The following is a 15,453-nucleotide window of genomic DNA, read 5'->3' as shown; positions in this document are numbered from 1 at the left end:
TCAATGCAGCTCACAAGGGTACGTGCTCTCAAACGTATTCAGCACCAGTCTTCAAAGCAACCCCCTCAAGCCCAAAAACAACTAAAAAGAAGGCTTCAAAGGAGCTGTCTACCCCCTCCACAACATAATGTCCCATGCTCACTACAAACAATGGTAACAGAAAACTCTGCCCTAACAAGATTCAAGGAAGACCTTGAAGTAAACTCAGCTGGATTCCCTAGGAAGAGCAGATTCTTTTACCATGGAAGAGAGATTTTTTTTCTTAATAGTAGGCATGTTTAATAATACACAAGCTGTAGTACCATCATCCAAATATTTGTTTTTATCCATGTGCAGGCAAGTCTGACACTGTTCAACAGTCAGCTCTTGCTTTACTGTACACTTCCAGTGTGAAATTCTTTCTTACAGGTTTTTCAGTTTTATAAATACATATACTACCTCAAATACACCCTTCTACTTACTGTTCAGGTACAAACTCCAATTACAAACTTGTGGGCAGGGTAGAGAAAAACCCTAATTTCCTTATACTCTAACCCAAAATAGTTTAGTGTCTCTGTTATTGCTTTGTTTTTACTTGGCATCAGATATGAGATATAAATTGAGTTTATAATAATTCTTCATCATTGTTTTTTGCATCTATCTGCCAGTGAGTTTATTAAAACTTGAAAAATTAATACCACCTTTCTTTTCATGTATGTTGTTTTCCCCTTTCAGTGCCTTCACTCTAAATCAGAAGTCACTGTATTCAATCAGTGTTTTAACTACAAGTTTAAGAAAAGAGAACTAGATGTACAAACAGTGATAAAAGTATTTTCAATATCATGTTACAGTTTGCTACATTTCTTCCTGTGCTGCGTTGGTACATTCTGTATCCTATTTTATTTCAGCCTGTTTCTCTGAGTTCAGAAGCAATTGGTGCATTATTTCAGGACTAGATGTTCTTGTGAAGACTTGCACATAAGTACGCAGCTAAGAACAAAGTTCATTCATGCTTTCTAGGTGCTCCTGAAATAAAGTATTAGTTTTGCTACTGATAGTATCAAGAGTTTTGTAATGCCAGAAAAGATGTTTTCTTTCTCAGTCTATATTGTTTGGAATACTATAACAAGAAAAGCCCTTGGGAATGGCATTGAGTATCTTGAATTACATCTGTTTTAATCTTGTTACCTAGTCACTGCCAAATCACTGAAATCTCGCTTCCTTCTCTGAAAAATAACAAAGAACTCCACACCATTTTTGGAGGCTTCATGCCACAACCATTCTTATTTTCTCATGCTGATTTACCCCAAACTCTGTCTGCAGAGCCGAGTAGCGACTGCTGTACATACAAACTGATAGATGAATAGCTCTCCCACATATCTTTTGATTTCCTTATCTATTAGACTAAGGGCTCACTATCTGGAATGTCTTTTCCTATAACCTTGTTCAGTAAGACACTTTTCTGTTCTAATTTCAAAAGACAACAAAAAGTATCTTCTAATCTGTAGTGACTGGCAGATGGCCAATACCAAGTACCTATCATTCCAAGTGATGTTTTTCAATGTTTCATTGATGCCATTCTCTTTTTAATGTTAGAAGACTCAAGTTTGCTGAGTGGGGTTTCTTAGTCAGAAATCACATTCTGTTGTCTCTGCAATCATTGTCTGTTCTCATCTTCACATAATTGCTGCTTTATTAAGTAAAGTATTTAGAAAATTCCTCCCAAAATCCTTACACCGACTTCTTCTCAAAAATTAAATGCTAACAGAATAATTTCTCTCCCATCACTAGAGGAATATCAAGTAGAAGGGCTGTTTTTCTATTTTTCATCTTTTTAATCTTCTCCCCGCAAAATTGCATCTGATAGACACCATAGTGATGTGGGTGATACAAGAGCTAAAGAAGAATTAGAACAGCACAATATGGGATAGCACGTTGCTCATCTTAGTGAGGGTAGGCAAGAGATAGTGGGAAGACCACATGAAAGAGGAGGAGAAGGAAGAGAATTTGGGAGGGTCTATTCCTTACCTGGTCTTGCAAATTCCTGCTCCTGGGGTGATAACTCTTCAGATCAGAACCCATATCTTCACATGGAACAGAATCATGTTAGGAGAAAACAGAAAAGCCGAGCTGATACTGTGTCAAGTAAATCACGGGAGAAGATTCACATATTCAAAACTGTTGCTTTACCTCACAGAAGGAAATGAATAGTGCAGCGCTGGCATTCATAGACTTATGCTGATGTTCTGCTTGCTCAGTTTTAATTACAGGCAGACAAGTCAGGAGCATGCACAAAAAATAAAATCTTCATTGCAGAGGTTGGAATGCAGCTGTTCCAGCAGCAATCATTAACAAGATACACTGTTATTGGAAAGACAATACCCTTCCAAAGAGCCAATAACCCAATAAAATATCTCACAATGAGAATATGGGCACAGAGGAACTTGGATATTTCTTCCACACAACTCAGGACAAACACCACTCCAGAAAGAAGGTGTTTGAGAAAGAGATGAGGTAGCTGAAATCTGACAGTCCACAGAACCAAGCCACATAGTTCGCTGATAAAGACTGACATTTGTTGCTATGTATTGACTCACACAACAGCCCTATCACTGCATATACACTGCTTTACTATCTCACTCCATGCACGTTGTTCAGTATGTACTACAGCTTTTGCTAATGAAATCCTGGCAAACTCAGATGTAATTCTTCTGAAATGTAGAACTTTATCCATTGAGAATATTTCTCTTGACATCTCTATTGCACCTTGCAGGCTCTGTGGGAGGGGGTGGGTAGAGGAAAAGCCACAGCTTAAAGGAACATTATTAAGATGATAAAAATATATTTTACAGGTGTATTGCAATGTACATTTAATAAAGAACATGGTGAGATTTCTTTGACAGAAGAACTGCACTACCATCAAAAGAAAATCTCCTTCCAACATGCTGTGGTTGCTGAAAATAAATAACCTATCTCACTTCCAGCATTTGACATACTGCCAATCTTGAAGAGTTATGTAATCCCCAGTGCTGTATTTTTAAAATATTTTTCAAAATTCTATTGCCATCACACTGTCAGTGTTCACAGTTCATAGAAGCACAGAGCTGTGGAGGTTGGACTGGACTTCAGGAGGCCCCTAGACAATATCCTGCTAAGGTTTCTCGTAGTTTTGCCCCATCAGATCCTGAAAACTTCCAAAGGCACAGATTCCACTGCAATTCACTCTGGGTAATATCTTCAGCTATAAATGTTTTCAGTTTTTCTCTTAAAAAAAAAAAAAAATTACTCAAAGAAAATCTTTCACGTTCTAGGCAGCACAAAACATTTTTCTCCTGATTTACTGAAATGGTTTCAATAGACCTGACAAGTGACAACCGGTCTGGAGGAAATTCCAGCAGCAGTTATATAAATTTCTGAAAACAGGCATGTTTAGAGAGGGAATGTCAATGCTGAGACATGGTTGTGTTGCTACAGGCTTTGCCAGGCATAAGCTAGACAGCACAACAATTGTAACTTTCCCCTGAACAACTCCAGGTCAGTTCTAGTTGGATGACACATACATTTAAATATCTTCATGTCAAAGAAAAGGGAGAATTAATTACTCCTAAAACCACCGTTTTTAATTTTAAACCAATTTACACACTGTAGTTTTCCCTATTCAAAATATAACCTCCAAAAAGCTTAGTATCAAATATATTTTTCATATCAGGCCATGCAATCCCTTCCTCCTTCTGTTGTGAAGGAACAGATCGTTCAACACGAGAGGCTAGGCTGTGCTAAAGGCAGCTAAAATTACAGCCAGTTCCCAAAATAGATGTCAAAAACTCAGCAGGCTCCTCTGCCCTCCATGGCTACCCACACTGTGGGAACTGTTCCATCAGCTCATAACACAGCACTTCTCCCACCTCCCCAGGCCCAGAGAGACTTTGCCTTCTGCTCCCACATTCCCTGGTTTAACATCAGAATTTAGCCTTGGAGAGCATCTGGAAAAACAGGTAGTTAATTTGCATAGAAATAAGAAATAACATTGGCTGCTTTTTTATTTCCAGGCCATTGCATGCTGAGGAGAAACTCAGGTCTACATAGGGAAGCAGTTTTTGAACCACTGGTGTGTGAGCAAGGATGTAATGGAATTGAGATTTCCACCTTCAGCAGATGGCAGCTGAAAAGCTCCTGTATTCATCCAGTCTGGCAATAAACAGAGGCTCTCCTCATCCTTCACTGGGCACAATGTGTGTTGACACAGTCCTCCACAAACGTACTCCCTCTCTCCACTTTCAGTAGCTCAGCTGGGTTGAAATCATGGTACATAGAATCAGAGTCATCTAGGCCAGAAAAGACCTTCAGAATTATCAAGTCCAGCCATCCACCTAACCTACCAAATCCCCTCACTAAACCACATCCTTTATTTCCACATCCACGTCTAAAATACCTCCAGAGAAGAGGATTCTACCACTTCCCTGGGCAGACCAGTCAAGTGCTTGACCACCCTCTTTGTGAAAATATTCTTCCTAATGTCCAATCTAAACTTCATCTGGAACAACTTGAAACCATTTCCTCACACTTTATTATTTGTCATCTGATGAAAGACACTAGCGCTCTCCTTCTCCTAGGTAATCGAGACCCTACGGCTTCTACAAATGTTTCTCAGTAATACTAAATATCTTCAGTGTGAACCACCACACAGGCTACTGCAATTGGGCTTTCAGCTGTGGTCTCAAGTTATAGCTTTATGCTGCTCCTAAGCAGTCACCTGCTTGGCAAAAAACAGGCATACATGCAGTCAGCCAGATAGCAGAACTTGTGAAAGAGCTTTCTCCTTTGCACCCCCTCCAAGCCTTTTGCTAGCATCACATGGCTTGCTCCAAGGAGAGAGCTGGGAGCACATGCTGGCCTCTCAGGCTGAAGAAAGCATGTCCTGCAGGTGCTAAAGCCCATCAAACCCATGTGCACCAACAGCTTATTGCCAGGGGATGTGCCCAATTCCCATTGTGCTGGGTGAAAGTCCCTCTCTCTCCTTTTTCCATTTCAGGATGTTTTTAGAGCCTTAATCCTGAGGCCACCCATACCCAGGCTTTCTCTCCCAGCTCTCTACAAAACCACAGTCATGAAGTAATCAGGACAGTTTGGCAATCAGCTCCTTGTTATAATCTTTCCTCTTTGATAGCTGGTAGGGAATAAATCACTGACTGGAGCTTGCTACAGATATGCTACATAAGCACAGATAATATCTCTAAAAAAAAAGATGGGAAGTACAGAATAATCAAGGATTCTGCAGCTAGCAGACAAAGGCATTTTCTCTGCCATAGAAAATGCCTTATTTCCCTGAGTATTTCCCATGCAATTTTACCTTCATTCAAATCTAAACGTAGAGTCTGGAACACAAGAGTTCTCTAGAGGTTTTGTGAATTTTCAACATGACTAAACAGAGGTTTAGATAAAACTGGAAGCAAAATATAAGCTTTCTGGTTCCCAGTGTATACAACCTTACATTTGAGTCAGACAAGATGAAGGAGAGAGTAATGTGACTAGGAGAAAAGCCATATAAAGTTTCATCTTTTAACATAACCTAAATGGAAAATCTGGTATAGAGATTAAAATAGCAAAAGAGCAGCCTCAAAGCACTTATTGATAACATTAGGTTTAGCTTAGAAAAGGATTCTTATGCTCCAAATATTTTTGCTGATGAATGAATGCCTTCAAGCATTTGTTTTGACTTTCTCCATCACTACTTAAGAGAAGCCTCAATAGACATCAGATCAAACCACAGAGGATCTGCATCAGTGTTTAGGAAAATACTGAATATTTTTTATGATGTCTGAAGATGAGCATTAACAACTCCTTTCCAGCTGTTGCCAGCACCTATTGGAGCTTGACACAGACATGTTCACATTTAAATTCCAATTCAGTAGGGTCAGAAATCTATCAGAAGAGCTCTCTGTTCAAAATACGCTATCTATTGCTGCTCATTTCTGGAGCATGCCTTGATTTTAAAAAGCTAATAAATGTGTTCTTACTTCAATTTTTAACTGCTTCACTCTGCAATTTATTTCATCACTCCCCTAAAAGGGCTGATGAGAGTGACAGCTCATTATTATTTTTTATCATCCTTTTAGCGATAATAGCATTAGAATTCATCACCTTGAGAAGACACAGGGCTATTCAAGTTACAGGAACTTATGTTTAAGGTTATAATTTTTCTTTGAAGCCCAATGTCCTGAGACTTCAAAAAGAATTTTCCTCTGCAGTAAGGAAGGGTTGGGATAGAGGAAGAAAAAAGACAGCTGTAGCGTTGCAAGTTAAGGTATCCAATCTCACAATATAAAAATTGCTTGGAATCTGTGCTTGAATTTATCTACGTATTTACAGAAGCCAGACCCTCTACTCTCGAAAGTTTAGTAACTGCAATTTGCAAATGACTACAGATGAGTCTTAGATCACCAACTATATTTCTTCATACTTACTGTCGTACTTTGTTGCACACTGCTAGAGACAGGCCAATTGAGATGTTACTAAAGAATTTGATAAGACTTTCTGCTCCCTGGGCTCTCTGCTGTTATTCCCATCAGCTGACTAATGAACAAGCAGGACAACCTCAAATCAGCCTCCAATTAGCTAGGCTAATTAGTTCTGGTAAAATACAAACCTGTTCACTACTGTAGCGAAAAAGAAAAAAGGTAATTTCGTTTCCCACTCCTTGTTCCCCCAGTTAAAACTGAGCTTTTCTCTTGGTGTTTGCACACCCTGTAGCCTGCCAACATTCACACCCCCAGAGAATTTTAACAGAATCAAGGAAATGGTGAGATCCATAGGCATGAAATAGGCAGCAAGCATCCAAAGGGATGATTCTCCTTTACATCTAAAGCACATACATGTGCCTGTAGCTCACCTATTAGCTGTTTAATTCTAATTCCTTTGGATGTAGAATCTATTGTTCTGATAACATCTTTACCAAAACTAAACCTCTTTTCTTTTTTTTCTACATTAAAAGTAGATCAAAAGTTCTTAAAAATTAAATATTTTAAGTCTAGCTTTCATTCATTTCTTAGTTGTCAAGGTGGATGGACCTGTGACTATCCCAGGACTTAGTCACATCCCAAACTGCGCCCAAAGACCCTGAGTGGCGCCTGGGCAGATCACCAGCAGGAACAGCAAAGGCTGCTGTATGCAGAGGAGGCAGCAAAGGCAGCTGGTACTAGTCCATGCAGGAGGAACAGTGGGAGGAAGCCTGGGAGATGTACTGTTCATGTCAGACCAGATCTGACGGGTGGGTAAGTGGTTTCAGACAAGAGTGTCAGGCAGGAGGTTGCCTGGTTATTTGCAGATAGCGATGACGCCTTCAGAAATGCTGGGGAAGTTCCCAGAATATGAGTTCGCTCCCGACTGCTCTTGTATCCTTTGTGCTCTATGCTGCGGCCCAGTGAGGTCATTCCCCCTTCCTCCTTCCTCTCTCCTTTTGTGGTGAAGTGACATCTTTGGCTCCAAACCGGATGAGGGCAGAGCAGGCAGGAGTTCACTTCCTTCCCAAGGCAGGTCAGCTCCTTGTCACGGAGTGCAAGACTGGCGCTGCCTTAAGACTTTTCAAGGCCTTTGGCACAGAGATAAGGAAGGACTCACAGCTCTCACAGTGGAGCAACTACTGTTTCTGCTAAGCAGTTTAGACAATTTTCATGCCCACAATGCAACCCTGCAAAAAAAGAGAAGGGTGTGCTCATCAGGGAAACACTGTCCTCTGGTCAGTGGTTTGAAGGAGCAGGCGGCACAGCTCTCCAATACATGCAAATAAAGCAGTGTCTTTCAAATATTTATGTAGAAATCTCATTCCTAATACACTTTGAGCAAGAAGCATTTATGGCAGAATAAATGGCAGCTAGTAGGGCTAGCAGATATGGAGGTTAGGCCAGCAGAAATGGGTAGGTGACTTTAGGCATGTCCAAACTACACCTTGCAGGCTGCATGCATGCAGCCTGGCACAGCTAGTAATGTCAGCTGCTCTGCAACATAGTGGCAGTGGCTCTTTGCCACCAAGCAGCCCAGCCCCAGGCACAAAACCAGCACACAGAAAGAGCTATACTAACTCTGTTTCGAAGTAAAACAGGAAATTACATACAGTGGAGATACAGGGGCCCTAGTATGAACGTGTTTGATCTGTGGATTCACTCCTACCACACACACACCCTAAACTGGACACATCTTTCCCTCTTTGTCTCTACTTTTTTACTGCCTTAAAAACATATACAGACCATCTTGGGGGACCTGGCAATGGAGCAGTTTAAAAGTTGAATGTATGATACAGTAAGCATAAAATTCTGGTGCGTGTGACTGTTATCTGACATTTAGTCAGCAAAAATTCATTGTTAAAAAAGCAAAAAGGAGTAGGGATTAGGGAGAGAAATTAAGACCTGCTGCATCCTGTAAACTTGGGCGCTAAGTCACTGAGGGCAATGCTAAACCATGAAATAAAAACACAACTGTTCAAGTCAAAACAAGACCTGACAATACATTTTATGTATCAGAGAATTGTTCTAGAGATTTCATTACATGAGAGGCCAGGTGAAATAAGCATAAACAGCAATCAGCTAATATACTTTCAGAGGATGTGATGCTGCTTGCATCCAGAAACACTTTTAATCAATTTCCCCCACATTACACATTTATAAAGCCTCTAAAAGGCTTAGCAGTTCCATGATATTAAAAAAAAAAAAACTTTCTTTTATAACTATAAATCATGAGGTGTGTCAGTGGCACTTCAACCTTATAAACCAAGCCTCAACTGCTAAATGAACAGGATCCCAGCTGATCTGATGTGCCATTTAACTTGTCTGGTGAAAACTTCCCATCCATCTTGCTCTCAAGTAGCTTGAAGGAGACTGCTGATAACTGCAGCTACAAACAGAAAAAAGCTCTCTCCAAAGCAGGAAGGCATGGATGGGAATTTTCAGAGCTGAGCAGATCTCTGTGCAGGAAAGAGCAAACACTTCAAGCCTGGGCAGCACCAAACAGGGACAAAAACCCAGCCTGGAGCAAAAGCTAGGCTAAATCAAGCCAAATTTCAAGCAGCCAAGATGCCAAGTTGACATACCTGACATACTGCAACAAACTGACCCGAGACATCATAACTTTTCACAGGACCAATGTTTTTCTTAGTGGCATCTTTTTTTTTTTTTTTTTTTTTTCTAATTTCTGTAAGGATTCACATAATTTTCAACCCCATTTAAATGTAAATTTCCACTGCTAGCATACTGTATTTTGCCACTTAACACTGTACAGCACAAAGCTGGTTCTCTAGCATGTTGTTACAGGCAAACCCTACGGCACTGTAGGAGAAAAGCAGTAATCAATAAAGCACTACTATATGTGGTGCTCAAAACAAAATGCAGTATTCTTTTGAAGCAGCTTTGAGAACAGACATCTTCTGTGAGCATGCTGGTATTCAGACCTCATTAAGTAAAAGCACTACTGGATTAATTAGTTAATGTCTGCTAAGCCCTCTGAAGTAATATGGTACTGTGTGTATCACTGCCAGCTGTTATTTATTTCAGAGGTAGTGGGGGTATATTCTGCATTTGACTGTGCCATTACAATCCCCTTTGGCTTGAACCATGAGATCTGAATAAAGGAGAGGTGCAAGATCAGAGCAGAATTCAACCCCTAAACTTTAAAAGCACTGCTTTTACCATCTGCCTCAGAGATCAAATTCTACCCCTTGTCAGACAAAATAAAATTTTCTGATACAAATAAGAGGTGTACTGCATCCCAAAAAACAGTTCTCCCTTGTTTACTATTTTCTCACAAGCCATAAAACAATACAATATACTCAGAAAGAGGAAAGCTTAGCAGCTCCGAGAAGCACGGAACACAAAAATGGCAGAAGTGCTACGTAGCAGAAATATGGACAACAGGGGAGCTGTTACTCTATGAAAAAAAGCATAACCAACTATATCAGCTCTAAACAGTTCTTCACAAAAATCAGAGTTAGTCACATGTGTGCCAGTGTCAAAAATAAGACAGATAAAAACCCTAAAATGTAACCCAAACAGTCTCATAAGTGTACTTGAGAGGATTTTATCAAGGCAGAATAATACTGGCTAGAGAGCTATCAATAAATCTTCCTTGAAAGACAATGTTGCATATCACCTCTAGTCCTCCTTAGTATTTATGTTCTCATTCAAGTTTGCTTTCACACGTTTCTTAGCCAAGAAATTGTGTGAAACTGTCCATACAGTAGGATGTCTGAAGCCCAAAATAAGTAAAGCATCCTAAGAGGGATGATGCATTTGGTTTTGTCCCCCAGAGGGGTGCTGTGAGAGTGCAAACAGATTCCTCCTGCCTGTAAACATGGTGTCCCCATCAGCAGACCCTGCTCATACAATTGTGCCTCTACACTGCAGAGACCAGCTGTGCAATTTGTCTGAGAACACATCCTCAGGCATTCACTTAGCACGGGCAGACAGACAGTGTTCTGAAAGCTCAGCTCCCTGACCTTTTTGCACTGTATGCCACTGTGAGTAAAGTCAGTACAGATCTCAGTTCTTCTGTGGTGGCAAAAATACCATAATTATGAGAAATACGTTTATATACTGCAGGTTACTTCAACCATTTACCAGTTACAACTCGCCTATATTTACAATACACATACATAAGAAAATTAATGAGGATAAATTGCAAATTTTAAATGCTGTTATTTAGTAACACCAAGAAAGGACAGCCCAGTACTGGACAATGAGGACGTTAAGAAAAACTGTTATGCTGACTTGTGAAATAAATGACTGGCCCCATATCGAACTATATCTGAGTCTGCCTAGATTCATAATCCTGAGGGTGCTACATGCACAGAAATATACCTCGCTGTTCATCCGACTGTGTAATCACTCTGCAGAAACCTCAAAGAAAGCAAAAGCCACTTTCTTGCTTTTAAATGCAAAGAGTTAAACCAATCAGACAACTCAAAAAAGGCCAAACTATGAAAAATTGATTTCATTACTGAACCCAAACGCAGCACCATTCAGGAAACTGGAAGCACCTTGTAACACTCAAAGAGTCTCTTTTACTATACTAGCTCTTCCCATCCATTATTCATCACAGATACCAAACTAGTCAGTTTTGGCAGCAGACCCCTCCCAGGAAAGATGTAGCAGCCAGAGGACAGCATGGCTGGCACAGCTCTGGTTTTTGCTGGAGACAAGGGGCTGCATCTTTCTCAAACCAGCAGTTATTCCAGATCAGCAATGTCTCAATCACACAGATCCAGTACTTGTCTACCACTACAAATAGCAACTCCCTGTAGGATTTTCTCCTAAACTTATATTCTTGCTCCACTAAGACACTTGGAGAAAACACAAAGAAGGATAGGAGTAAACAAAGGAAGAGTGACTCTGTGTGGGGACAGCAGCAAATCTACCCCCCAGCAAATCTGTTCCCATTTTGCCCCCAAAAAACATATCATGCTGTGCCCAGTCACACGCCAAAGACCCAGGTGGCACCAGCCTTAGAAATGAGCTGAATGGGACACGTAAGCCAGCCTGTCTCTTTGTCACGGGTATTTCAGAACCATCATTTCCCAGATAATTTTAGTTCGTTTCACCAGTCGATCCCAAGAGCAGAGGGAAATTCTGTTTTTTCTCTTAACACTGTTCCACAATATTGTGTTGAGATGCATACATGCAGCCAGAGGGAAAACCAGTCTTAGCATGCACTTCTTGGCAGTGTTTTTAAACAGATGTTCAGCTGTCGCAAAATGTATTGTAGTAGTGGGCTGCGCCCTAGTACAATGAACAGCCAAGGATGTAGCGACAATTGCACAGGATTAATTAAACTTCCTGAATGACCTCATTCAAAGGCCCTGCAGAGTCCAGATAAGAATCACATAGCTTGGCCAAGAGCCTTAAAAGGGAAAGGAAAGGGAGGGAAGAAGACTTTCCGTAAATGCATAATTCTTTCTCCAGTCAAGGTTATGGAGCAGCACCTGCATGGCCTGGCAGAGAGCAGGGCATGGCTGCTACTCATGCTCACTTTGAACAAAGGGAGCCAAATAGGTCAGGCAAGTGAGCAGATGGCCACAGGCAGCCCCATGACCTTATGGCTGTGCAGGCTCTCCCACTTCCCAAGTTATCCTGTTTCCTTGCCCCACAGCACCTTGCCCTTACAGAGCTCTCTCCACTCACTCGAGAAGGTGCCTACAGCACCTGTGCTACAAGTAATGTGATTTTCTGGCTTGCTCCCTCACTCCCCCTGATCACCACGTAAATGCATCAAAATCTGGCTCAGTCCAGTTGACAATCAGCCCATAATCTGCTCCCTTCTGAAAAGATAAGAGACCATCACTAGTATGTCTCCTTCCAACTATTTCAATCTTTCAAAACTACCTTAGCAGACTTTGCAATCTGAAGACACCCAGCTGAAGCCATCTTGTAACGTAGCCTAGTGTTGTACTAGAAAAATATCTAAAATCATAGAGTATCCAGAGTTGGAAGGGACCCACAAGGATCACCTAGTCCAATTCCTGGCTCCAAACAGAACCACCCAAAATTTAAGCCACTTTTCTGAGAGCATTGTCCAAATGCTTCTTGAACTCTGGCTTGGGGCTGTGACCACTGTCCTGAACAGCCTATTTCAGCACCCAGTCACCTTCTGGTGAAGAAACTTTTCCTAAACCCCAACCTGACCTCCCCTGACACAGCTCCATGCCACTGTCTTGGGCACTGTCACTGTCACAGAGAGCAGAGCTCAGAGCTTCCCCTCCATTCCCTGTGAGAGCTGCAGCCACCATGAAGCCTCCCCTCAGCTCTTCTGCACGGGGCTGAACAATCCAAGGCACATCAGCTGCTCCTCATACACCTTGCCCTCCAGACTCTCACCAGATTCATAGCCCTCCTTTGGACACTCTAATAGTTTTATGTCCTTCCTATATTGAGGCACCCAAACCACACGCAGTGCTTGAGGTAAGGCTGCACAGCACAGAGCAGAGCGGGACAACCCTACCACCCTCCATCGCTGGGTGGCAGTGCTGGGCCTGGGGCACTCCAGGGTACAGCTGGCTCTCTGGGCTGCCAGGGCACACTGCTGGCTCACATTTAACTTGCTGTCAGCCAGAACTCCCAGGTCTCTTTCCCTGGTGCTACTCTCCAATCTTTTGCCCCTCCAGTCTGTACATATATCCAGGGTTGCCTTGTTCCAGGTGCACAATCTGGCAGGATGCGACCCAGTGTTCACTCAGACAACTGCAAAGCTTATGCAAAATATAGCGGTATCTTGGTTCATGAAGAAAACACACATACTTGCACGCTAACTGAAGCCAGGACACCAATTTGAGTGCTGCCCCTACTGCTGAATTTCCAGCAGGCTGTCTGACCTGATTTTACCTCTCAGGCAATGAGGCAATTCAGGGAACACCACGAGCTAGCAACTGTTCTTAAAGAGAACACGGCCAAGACTTTCTTGTTCTAGAGAGAAAAAGAGCTTATCTATAGCTATCAGCTGTGCAGCATCCCCTTGGGATAGCCAGGACCTGGCCATTTGACTTGCTCAGCAGGGTCACCACACAAGGCTCAGGGGAAACTGAGGAGGAAGTTTTTCACTCAGAGGGTGATGACGCATTGGAACAGGTTGCCCAAGGAGGTCATGGTTGCACCATCCCTGCATGTATTCAAGGCCAGGCTGGATGTGCACATAGCAGGGGGGTTGAAACTGGATGATCGTTATGGTCCTTTCTAACCCAGGCCATTCTATGATTCTACAATGATTCTATGAAATATCACCTGTTGCTGTTCTCCAGACCTAAGCCACTTCACCTGAGAATGAGGGACTACTCTTGCAGTATTGTAGCCAAAGGTATTCAAGATCTCAGCTTCCTTTGGTTTCAGGCACACAAATACACTTCAGTAAATAGAGGCTGAATACTGCCACAATAATGAGAGCATGATTTTGTGTCACAGCTAGTGCCACGTGGAACCATATCAATCCTGCTCTGCACCGCATCCCATCCTCCATTTCTTCAGTGGCTTGGTTTTTCTATCATGACAATCAACTTACCAAGCAAAAGCACAATCACCAGGGGCCCAGCAAGGGAAGAAATGTGGCATGCAGACAGAAATGGGGTGCTCTTTTCCTGCAGCAGGTAGCGGCTTTTAGATGTAAGAATTTAAATTGGAGAAATAAGTGAGATTAGCACTTTCCAAGGAAGCGCATGGCTACTTCTCTTTCTCTGCACCAGTGTTGCTTGCTGTGTCCTACAGTGTTGGAGAAAACTGGCTGCTATAGAGATTCATCTACATACTTTCTCCATCAGCATCCTGCCTACATGTGCAGCGAGTATCGCATTAAACCCTTCAGCTCTGTTCACACAGCCACTGCCACTGACCTCAAAAGGAATTTTGCTCAGAGGACATACAGAGAGAGGAGATAGAAAGTTACCCATGGAAGGAAAAACATTCTTTACACAAATTTTATTTCTCAGTACAGGAAATATCTTTGAATTTTCCTTCTCTTGGTCTTGAAAGAGCAATCACAGAGGGATGTTTGGTCATCTTTGTGTTTAAGCATTATACATTAGAAATAAAGTAGAGATTTATATCTCACTATATTATAAATAATACAAAGGGTTATAAAATACTGATGCAGAAAGTAAAAGGCCAGAACAGTTAAATAAGTTTCTGAGGTCTCAGAGCAAGTTGCTGATAAGAATCAAAAACAAAATCCATGTGAAACAGCAAAACAGCACAGAATCCAACATGACTGGCAAGATGCCTATCAGTTTCAAAGGGACCATGATTTAGTCCCCAGAGTCCTGACTTCTAACCTGCCATTCCTGTGGCACAACAGATTATCAGCTGAGAAACTCCTCCATTTCAGGCTAATCACCATGATGAAGCATGTGAAATGCATCTTGCTAAGGAAGCGATGATAAATGCATTTTTAAATTATGGTTTAACAAAATAAGCCTAGTGACAGTGAAAATGTTTTCCTAGATTTATTTGCTCTATCTGATCCTGGAACCAAGTCACTGCTATTCTTATGCGGTCCAGAAGTCTAGAAAAAGATTATCATTAGCTTCAACAAAACTCAGTGAGTTCACACCCCAAATGGGTAGTCACATAAAATTCAGCATACTGCATTAAAATAGGCTTAAACAGCTTCATTTAATATTTAGCAGGGGTTTAATTACTGTACAGCTTGATCTCCTGGAGTTTTTTCTTCCCACTCAGACATTGCTAAAAGATAATGAAGGACAAGAAGAAAAAAAATAACTGTGGATGTCACCACTACATTGGGACGCTTCTCTTCAATAAGGAAATAAAGAAAACAGTCAAAACATTGCCGTTTCCACGGCATCAGATGAGGAGAGCTTGCTGTAGTTAGCAATATACATCTTATATGAAGATGGCTAGACTGGTCACCAAAATCCCAGCCCATGCACCTCTGCAGTGAAAAAGCCAACCTTTTTCTCACAGACTAACCTACCCAATGGCAAGAGGC

The sequence above is a fragment of the Phasianus colchicus genome, chromosome 6, assembly GCF_987193195.1.
Source record: "Phasianus colchicus chromosome 6, bPhaCol1.hap1.1, whole genome shotgun sequence".
Lineage (NCBI taxonomy): Eukaryota > Metazoa > Chordata > Aves > Galliformes > Phasianidae > Phasianus > Phasianus colchicus.
Note: the sequence above shows the minus strand (reverse complement) of the source record.